Source organism: Taudactylus pleione, unplaced genomic scaffold (assembly GCF_031769625.1).
Source record: "Taudactylus pleione unplaced genomic scaffold, aTauple2 ptg000236l, whole genome shotgun sequence".
Lineage (NCBI taxonomy): Eukaryota > Metazoa > Chordata > Amphibia > Anura > Myobatrachidae > Taudactylus > Taudactylus pleione.
The window spans coordinates 8,190,279-8,201,365 of NW_028284638.1; positions in this window are offsets into that span (position 1 = coordinate 8,190,279).

The window sequence follows — 11,087 nt, forward strand, 5'->3', positions numbered from 1 at the left end:
ACTTTGCTTAGATGTTGACCTCACATTTCGATTCATGGAAAAGGCCCACCTAGAAAAAAAAGATTGAGAGGCGCGATAACATGTTCTTGCTATACACTATACATGCAAATATATCTAAGTTGGGCCTGTCCTTGTTGACAAGGTGAATTTGCACTATACTTAGCTACCTAACTATCTATTTCTATATCTATCTATATATGGGCAATCTACATATGTGTTCATATACACCTAGCCTCAATGCGCGTTAAAAAGCCTTTGAAGATGTGTTACACCGTGGCACGAATTGGTACAGCTGAGCATCGTTTTGTGATACGTTTTCCCATAAACTGCATTTTATACGCAAAGTGATGCGAATAGGATGGACAAGTAGCTTATGCTGATTAAAGTGATATGCGGCAAGCCTACAGTATGTTCTGTTTGCGACTTTGGCTATTTCTGCATGCAAAATGCTACGTTACAGTGTCAGCGGCTGTGACACTGTAAAGTTCCATATCGCATGCAGATACAGCTCAGTCGCACACAGATTATACAGTAGGCATGCCGTATATCATTTTGTTCAGTATAAGCTGCATTTGCATCCTATTCGCATCACTTTGCAAATAAGACACATTTTAATGGAAATAGTAATCTGGAAAGATGCTCTGTGCTACAGAGTCACATAGTACTCACGCATTATTTTTAATACATCTCAAAGCACATGCAGGATAGATGTATGTGGACGCATCTGTATCTATTTATTAATTATTATTTATTACCAGTTTTTTATATAGCGCACATATATTCTGCAGCGCTTTACAGAGAATATTTGGGCATTCACTTTAGTCCCTGCCCCAGTGTAGCTTACAGTCTACATCCCCTACCACATGCTCACACAACTAACAACACATGAGAATATTTGGGCATTCACTTTAGTCCCTGCCCCAGTGGAGCTTACAGTCGACATTCCCTACCACATGCTCACACAACTAACAACACATGAGAATATTTGGCCATTCACTTTAGTCCCTGCCCCAGTGGAGCTTACAGTCTACATTCCCTACCACATGCTCACACAACTAACACATGCAATGCAAGGCATGATAAATAGAAACACAGCAAAAGACGAGTCATAAGTACCAAAGAACTAGTGTCTGCCTATCTATCTATCTATCTCTATAACTATATATATATGGGTAATCTACAGATGTGTTCACATACACCTAGCCTCCCTGCGCATTAAACTGTCCTTCTAGTAGAGATACTGTGGCACGACATGACAGAACTGAGCATCTTTTCGTGCAACTTTCCCCTTAAAATGTGTCTTATTTGCAAAGCGATGCAAAATAGGATGGACAAGCAGCTTATGCTGATTAAAATGATATGTGGCATGCCTATGTTCCGTGTGCGACTGGATATATCTACATGCAAAATGCATAGTCACAGTGTCAGCGGCTGTGACACTGTAAAGTTGCATTTTGCATGCAGATATAGCCGCAGTCACCCACACAGAATAAATGCATGACAAATATCATTTTAATCAGGATAAGCTGCTTTTGCGACCTATTCGCATCGTTTTGCAAATAAAGGCACATTTTATGGGCAAAAGTCACATTGAAAGATGCTCTGTGATACTGAGTCACATGGTGCTCACGCGTTATCTGTAACACGTCTAATAGCGCATGTGTCAGGATTCTGCCTGGGATCGGCTGTTACTTACCGCAGCGCCAGCTACCCCTCATTAGCGAGAGCAGTGAAACATCAGGTGCAGCTGTATGAGACTTGCTGAGTATTCTCCCCGGGGCCCAGGTGACTGTCATACAATCCTCCATATTGGAGTTCCTCCGGCGATGGTCATGGGCCCAGCCATCTTGGCTGAATCACCTGATGGATCCTTATCCAGTGGTAGCCGTGTCAGTTCTCAGCTGACTTGCTCATCCAATGGACAGCTGCCTGGGGGTATAAACAGGACTCCAGGTGAACAGGAAATTGTCTGATCAACCTCGTTATTCCCAGATGGTTGCTGTTTGCTTCGTCCAGGCTTCACATGCAATCTTCCAGAGACTCTTCCCAGTGGTATTTCCAATATATACTCTGTACATCTCCGATGTACTGAGTCATAGTGATTATTTACAAAGTGCCATATCCTTGTGCAGCAGTGTGATAGTACATCCTTGCCTGTTTGCTATATACCAGTGTCATATCCTCGGGCATCAGTGTACAGACATCACGTCATCCAAACTGGTGCTATCACCACTCTCCTTCAGTGACTGCAGCATATCCTCACTTCCTCCCAGTATTAGCTGCACAACCTACTCCTCAGTGGATTCTCTCCCTCTGCTCAGCCTCAGCACCTCTTCAGGAAACATCTCTATTGTGCTTCTCTGTACTAGTGGTACAGAGATTATATTTCCAGTGGGCCAAAATGGAGTGTCTTTCTCTATTCTCACTCACATCAGTTCCCTGACCTGGTGGCCGTGACCTGCTTGCCGGGTGCAGCTGAAACCTATATTCTGCTTGGAGGGGGCACTGGTGAACACCTCCAGGCAGGTCAGTCTCTGCACCCTAGGTCAGGTCTCGCCAACATCCAATACTTGTGGACGAGAAGACTGAACATCCAGGCCCCTCGCTCCTGACTCCTTCATTGACCCGGGTCCACAACTTCCAGCCCCTCAGTAGGGGAGTCCAGGACGCTAAACGTGACTGCATGGAGGATAGATATATGTGGACACATCTGTATCTAACTAGCGTCTATCTATCAATGATCGAGCTACCTATCTATCTATGATCTATCTTGAAATATTAGACATTGGAGGCAAACCTTCTAATCAAAAGATTGACATTTTCCCAACATTAAGCCCAGGTGTTTGAAAAACTACCCCAAAGATTCTTGGTTGGGAAAGGTGAGTGTAATGCTGTTTGGGATTTTGACTAAAAAGCATGATTTATGGAGTAAAACAGGGAGAGTGAACAGCTGAGATATACTGCACCCTGAGATAAACAGAATTACTGTGTATCTGACACTACCGAATCACAGTGTCGCATAAGTAGAAGAGTCCATAGCAAATAGACATTTTTGTAAGTATCAGTGTATAGCAGGAACATATCATCGTGCCTCTGCAGGTCTAGAATCAGTCTAGCCTGAGAAATTTCGGTAATTAAGAATCATTAATTACCTGTCATGGCTCTCCTCTTCCGTTGATTCATCTTTGATCGTTGCCATGAGTAGATATCTGGAATCAAGGAGACCTCAAAAAAGTCCAACGATGTACTTTGCTTAGATGTTGACCTCACATTTCGATTCATGGAAAAGGCCCACCTAGAAAAAAAAGATTGAGAGGCGCGATAACATGTTCTTGCTATACACTATACATGCAAATATATCTAAGTTGGGCCTGTCCTTGTTGACAAGGTGAATTTGCACTATACTTAGCTACCTAACTATCTATTTCTATATCTATCTATATATGGGCAATCTACATATGTGTTCATATACACCTAGCCTCAATGCGCGTTAAAAAGCCTTTGAAGATGTGTTACACCGTGGCACGAATTGGTACAGCTGAGCATCGTTTTGTGATACGTTTTCCCATAAACTGCATTTTATACGCAAAGTGATGCGAATAGGATGGACAAGTAGCTTATGCTGATTAAAGTGATATGCGGCAAGCCTACAGTATGTTCTGTGTGCGACTTTGGCTATTTCTGCATGCAAAATGCTACGTTACAGTGTCAGCGGCTGTGACACTGTAAAGTTCCATATCGCATGCAGATACAGCTCAGTCGCACACAGATTATACAGTAGGCATGCCGTATATCATTTTGTTCAGTATAAGCTGCATTTGCATCCTATTCGCATCACTTTGCAAATAAGACACATTTTAATGGAAATAGTAATCTGGAAAGATGCTCTGTGCTACAGAGTCACATAGTACTCACGCATTATTTTTAATACATCTCAAAGCACATGCAGGATAGATGTATGTGGACGCATCTGTATCTATTTATTAATTATTATTTATTACCAGTTTTTTATATAGCGCACATATATTCTGCAGCGCTTTACAGAGAATATTTGGGCATTCACTTTAGTCCCTGCCCCAGTGTAGCTTACAGTCTACATCCCCTACCACATGCTCACACAACTAACAACACATGAGAATATTTGGGCATTCACTTTAGTCCCTGCCCCAGTGGAGCTTACAGTCGACATTCCCTACCACATGCTCACACAACTAACAACACATGAGAATATTTGGCCATTCACTTTAGTCCCTGCCCCAGTGGAGCTTACAGTCTACATTCCCTACCACATGCTCACACAACTAACACATGCAATGCAAGGCATGATAAATAGAAACACAGCAAAAGACGAGTCATAAGTACCAAAGAACTAGTGTCTGCCTATCTATCTATCTATCTCTATAACTATATATATATGGGTAATCTACAGATGTGTTCACATACACCTAGCCTCCCTGCGCATTAAACTGTCCTTCTAGTAGAGATACTGTGGCACGACATGACAGAACTGAGCATCTTTTCGTGCAACTTTCCCCTTAAAATGTGTCTTATTTGCAAAGCGATGCAAAATAGGATGGACAAGCAGCTTATGCTGATTAAAATGATATGTGGCATGCCTATGTTCCGTGTGCGACTGGATATATCTACATGCAAAATGCATAGTCACAGTGTCAGCGGCTGTGACACTGTAAAGTTGCATTTTGCATGCAGATATAGCCGCAGTCACCCACACAGAATAAAGGCATGACAAATATCATTTTAATCAGGATAAGCTGCTTTTGCGACCTATTCGCATCGTTTTGCAAATAAAGGCACATTTTATGGGCAAAAGTCACATTGAAAGATGCTCTGTGATACTGAGTCACATGGTGCTCACGCGTTATCTGTAACACGTCTAATAGCGCATGTGTCAGGATTCTGCCTGGGATCGGCTGTTACTTACCGCAGCGCCAGCTACCCCTCATTAGCGAGAGCAGTGAAACATCAGGTGCAGCTGTATGAGACTTGCTGAGTATTCTCCCCGGGGCCCAGGTGACTGTCATACAATCCTCCATATTGGAGTTCCTCCGGCGATGGTCATGGGCCCAGCCATCTTGGCTGAATCACCTGATGGATCCTTATCCAGTGGTAGCCGTGTCAGTTCTCAGCTGACTTGCTCATCCAATGGACAGCTGCCTGGGGGTATAAACAGGACTCCAGGTGAACAGGAAATTGTCTGATCAACCTCGTTATTCCCAGATGGTTGCTGTTTGCTTCGTCCAGGCTTCACATGCAATCTTCCAGAGACTCTTCCCAGTGGTATTTCCAATATATACTCTGTACATCTCCGATGTACTGAGTCATAGTGATTATTTACAAAGTGCCATATCCTTGTGCAGCAGTGTGATAGTACATCCTTGCCTGTTTGCTATATACCAGTGTCATATCCTCGGGCATCAGTGTACAGACATCACGTCATCCAAACTGGTGCTATCACCACTCTCCTTCAGTGACTGCAGCATATCCTCACTTCCTCCCAGTATTAGCTGCACAACCTACTCCTCAGTGGATTCTCTCCCTCTGCTCTGCCTCAGCACCTCTTCAGGAAACATTTCTATTGTGCTTCTCTGTACTAGTGGTACAGAGATTATATTTCCAGTGGGCCAAAATGGAGTGTCTTTCTCTATTCTCACTCACATCAGATCCCTGACCTGGTGGCCGTGACCTGCTTGCCGGGTGCAGCTGAAACCTATATCCTGCTTGGAGGGGTCACTGGTGAACACCTCCAGGCAGGTCAGTCTCTGCACCCTAGGTCAGGTCTCGCCAACATCCAATACTTGTGGACGAGAAGACTGAACATCCAGGCCCCTCGCTCCTGACTCCTTCATTGACCCGGGTCCACAACTTCCAGCCCCTCAGTAGGGGAGTCCAGGACGCTAAACGTGACAGCATGGAGGATAGATATATGTGGACACATCTGTATCTAACTAGCGTCTATCTATCAATGATCGAGCTACCTATCTATCTATGATCTATCTTGAAATATTAGACATTGGAGGCAAACCTTCTAATCAAAAGATTGACATTTTCCCAACATTAAGCCCAGGTGTTTGAAAAACTACCCCATAGATTCTTGGTTGGGAAAGGTGAGTGTAATGCTGTTTGGGATTTTAACTAAAAAGCATGATTTATGGAGTAAAACAGGGAGAGTGAACAGCTGAGATATACTGCACCCTGAGATAAACAGAATTACTGTGTATCTGACACTACCGAATCACAGTGTCGCATAAGTAGAAGAGTCCATAGCAAATAGACATTTTGTAAGTATCAGTGTATAGCAGGAACATATCATCGTGCCTCTGCAGGTCTAGAATCAGTCTAGCCTGAGAAATTTCGGTAATTAATAATCATTAATTACCTGTCATGGCTCTCCTCTTCCGTTGATTCATCTTTGATCGTTGCCATGAGTAGATATCTGGAATCAAGGAGACCTCACAAAAGTCCAACGATGTACTTTGCTTAGATGTTGACCTCACATTTCGATTCATGGAAAAGGCCCACCTAGAAAAAAAAGATTGAGAGGCGCGATAACATGTTCTTGCTATACACTATACTTGCAAATATATCTAAGTTGGGCCTGTCCTTGTTGACAAGGTGAATTTGCACTATACCTAGCTACCTAACTATCTATTTCTATATCTATCTATATATGGGCAATCTACATATGTGTTCATATACACCTAGCCTCCCTGCGCGTTAAAAAGCCCTTGAAGATGTGTTACACCGTGGCACGAATTGGTACAGCTGAGCATCGTTTTGTGATACGTTTTCCCATAAACTGCATTTTATACGCAAAGTGATGCGAATAGGATGGACAAGTAGCTTATGCTGATTAAAGTGATATGCGGCAAGCCTACAGTATGTTCTGTGTGCGACTTTGGCTATTTCTGCATGCAAAATGCTACGTTACAGTGTCAGCGGCTGTGACACTGTAAAGTTCCATATCGCATGCAGATACAGCTCAGTCGCACACAGATTATACAGTAGGCATGCCGTATATCATTTTGTTCAGTATAAGCTGCATTTGCATCCTATTCGCATCACTTTGCAAATAAGACACATTTTAATGGAAATAGTAATCTGGAAAGATGCTCTGTGCTACAGAGTCACATAGTACTCACGCATTATTTTTAATATATCTCAAAGCACATGCAGGATAGATGTATGTGGACGCATCTGTATCTATTTATTAATTATTATTTATTACCAGTTTTTTATATAGCGCACATATATTCTGCAGCGCTTTACAGAGAATATTTGGGCATTCACTTTAGTCCCTGCCCCAGTGTAGCTTACAGTCTACATCCCCTACCACATGCTCACACAACTAACAACACATGAGAATATTTGGGCATTCACTTTAGTCCCTGCCCCAGTGGAGCTTACAGTCAACATTCCCTACCACATGCTCACACAACTAACAACACATGAGAATATTTGGCCATTCACTTTAGTCCCTGCCCCAGTGGAGCTTACAGTCTACATTCCCTACCACATGCTCACACAACTAACACATGCAATGCAAGGCATGATAATTAGAAACACAGCAAAAGACGAGTCATAAGTACCAAAGAACTAGTGTCTGCCTATCTATCTAGCTATCTCTATAACTATATATATATGGGTAATCTACAGATGTGTTCACATACACCTAGCCTCCCTGCGCATTAAACTGTCCTTCTAGTAGAGATACTGTGGCATGACACGACAGAACTGAGCATCTTTTTGTGCAACTTTCCCCTTAAAATGTGTCTTATTTGCAAAGCGATGCAAAATAGGATGGACAAGCAGCTTATGCTGATTAAAATGATATGTGGCATGCCTATGTTCCGTGTGCGACTGGATATATCTACATGCAAAATGCATCGTCACAGTGTCAGCGGCTGTGACACTGTAAAGTTGCATTTTGCATGCAGATATAGCCGCAGTCACCCACACAGAATAAAGGCATGACAAATATCATTTTAATCAGGATAAGCTGCTTTTGCGACCTATTCGCATCGTTTTGCAAATAAAAGCACATTTTATGGGCAAAAGTCACATTGAAAGATGCTCTGTGATACTGAGTCACATGGTGCTCACGCGTTATCTGTAACATGTCTAATAGCGCATGTGTCAGGATTCTGCCTGGGATCGGCTGTTACTTACCGCAGCGCCAGCTACCCCTCATTAGCGAGAGCAGTGAAACATCAGGTGCAGCTGTATGAGACTTGCTGAGTATTCTCCCCGGGGCCCAGGTGACTGTCATACAATCCTCCATATTGGAGTTCCTGCGGCGATGGTCATGGGCCCAGCCATCTTGGCTGAATCACCTGATGGATCCTTATCCAGTGGTAGCCGTGTCTTTTCTCAGCTGACTTGCTCATCCAATGGACAGCTGCCTGGGGGTATAAACAGGACTCCAGGTGAACAGGAAATTGTCTGATCAACCTCGTTATTCCCAGATGGTTGCTTTTTGCTTCGTCCAGGCTTCACATGCAATCTTCCAGACACTCTTCCCAGTGGTATTTCCAATATATACTCTGTACATCTCCGATGTACTGAGTCATAGTGATTATTTACAAACTGCCATATCCTTGTGCAGCAGTGTGATAGTACATCCTTGCCTGTTTGCTATATACCAGTGTCATATCCTCGGGCATCAGTGTACAGACATCACGTCATCCAAACTGGTGCTATCACCACTCTCCTTCAGTGACTGCAGCATATCCTCACTTCCTCCCAGTATTAGCTGCACAACCTACTCCTCAGTGGATTCTCTCCCTCTGCTCTGCCTCAGCACCTCTTCAGGAAACATCTCTATTGTGCTTCTCTGTACTAGTGGTACAGAGATTATATTTCCAGTGGGCCAAAATGGTGTCTTTCTCTATTCTCACTTGCATCGGATCCCTGACCTGGGGGCCGCGACCTGCTTGCCGGGTGCAGCTGAAACCTATATCCTGCTTGCAGGGGTCACTGGTGAACACCTCCAGGCAGGTCAGTCTCCGCACCCTAGGTCAGGTCTCGCCAACATCCAATACTTGTGGACGAGAAGACTGAACATCCAGGCCCCTCGCTCCTGACTCCTTCATTGACCCGGGTCCACAAATTCCAGCCCCTCAGTAGGGGAGTCCAGGACGCTAAACGTGACAGCATGGAGGATAGATATATGTGGACACATCTGTATCTAACTAGCGTCTATCTATCAATGATTGAGCTACCTATCTATCTATGATCTATCTTGAAATATTAGACATTGGAGGCAAACCTTCTAATCAAAAGATTCATATTTTCCCAACATTAAGCCCAGGTGTTTGAAAAACTACCCCAAAGATTCTTGGTTGGGAAAGGTGAGTGTAATGCTGTTTGGGATTTTGACTAAAAAGCATGATTTATGGAGTAAAACAGGGAGAGTGAACAGCTGAGATATACTGCACCCTGAGATAAACAGAATTACTGTGTATCTGACACTACCGAATCACAGTGTCGCATAAGTAGAATAGTCCATAGCAAATAGACATTTTTGTAAGTATCAGTGTATAGCAGGAACATATCATCGTGCCTCTGCAGGTCTAGAATCAGTCTAGCCTGAGAAATATCGGTAATTAATAATCATTAATTACCTGTCATGGCTCTCCTCTTCCGTTGATTCATCTTTGATCGTTGCCATCAGTAGATATCTGGAATCAAGGAGACCTCACAAAAGTCCAACGATGTACTTTGCTTAGATGTTGACCTCACATTTCGATTCATGGAAAAGGCCCACCTAGAAAAAAAAGATTGAGAGGCGCGATAACATGTTCTTGCTATACACTATACATGCAAATATATCTAAGTTGGTCCTGTCCTTGTTGACAAGGTGAATTTGCACTAAACCTAGCTACCTAACTATCTATTTCTATATCTATCTATATATGGGCAATCTACAGAAGTGTTCACATACACCTAGCCTCAATGCGCGTTAAAAAGCCCTTGTAGATGTGTTACACCATGCCACGAATTGGTACAGCTGTGCATCTTTTTGTGAAACGTTTTCCCATAAACTGCATTTTATACGCAAAGTGATGCGAATAGGATGGACAAGTAGCTTATGCTGATTAAAGTGATATGCGGCAAGCCTACAGTATGTTCTGTTTGCGACTGTGGCTATTTCTGCATGCAAAATGCTACGTTACAGTGTCAGCGGCTGTGACACTGTAAAGTTGCATATCGCATGCAGATACAGCTCAGTCGCACACAGATTATACAGTAGGCATGCCATATATCATTTTGATCAGTATAAGCTGCATTTGCATCCTATTCACACCACTTTGCAAATAAGACACATTTTAATGGAAAAAGTAATCTGGAAAGATGCTCTGTGCTACAGAGTCACATAGTACTCACGCATTATTTTTAATACATCTCAAAGCACATGCAGGATAGATGTATGTGGACGCATCTGTATCTATTTGTTAATAATTATTTATTACCAGTTTTTTATATAGCGCACATATATTCTGCAGCGCTTTACTGAGAATATTTGGGCATTCACTTTAGTGCCTGCCCCAGTGTAGCTTACAGTCTACATCCCCTACCACATGCTCACACAACTAACAAGACATGAGAATATTTGGGCATTCACTTTAGTCCCTGCCCCAGTGGAGCTTACAGTCGACATTCCCTACCACATGCTCACACAACTAACAACACATGAGAATATTTGGCCATTCACTTTAGTCCCTGCCCCAGTGGAGCTTACAGTCTACATTCCCTACCACATGCTCACACAACTAACACATGCAATGCAAGGCATGATAATTAGAAACACAGCAAAAGACGAGTCATAAGTACCAAAGAACTAGTGTCTGCCTATCTATCTATCTATCTATCTCTATAACTATATATATATGGGTAATCTACAGATGTGTTCACATACACCTAGCCTCCATGCGCATTAAACTGTCCTTCTAGTAGAGATACTGTGGCACGACACGACAGAACTGAGCATCTTTTTGTGCAACTTTCCCCTTAAAATGTGTCTTATTTGCAAAGCGATGCAAAATAGGATGGACAAGCAGCTTATGCTG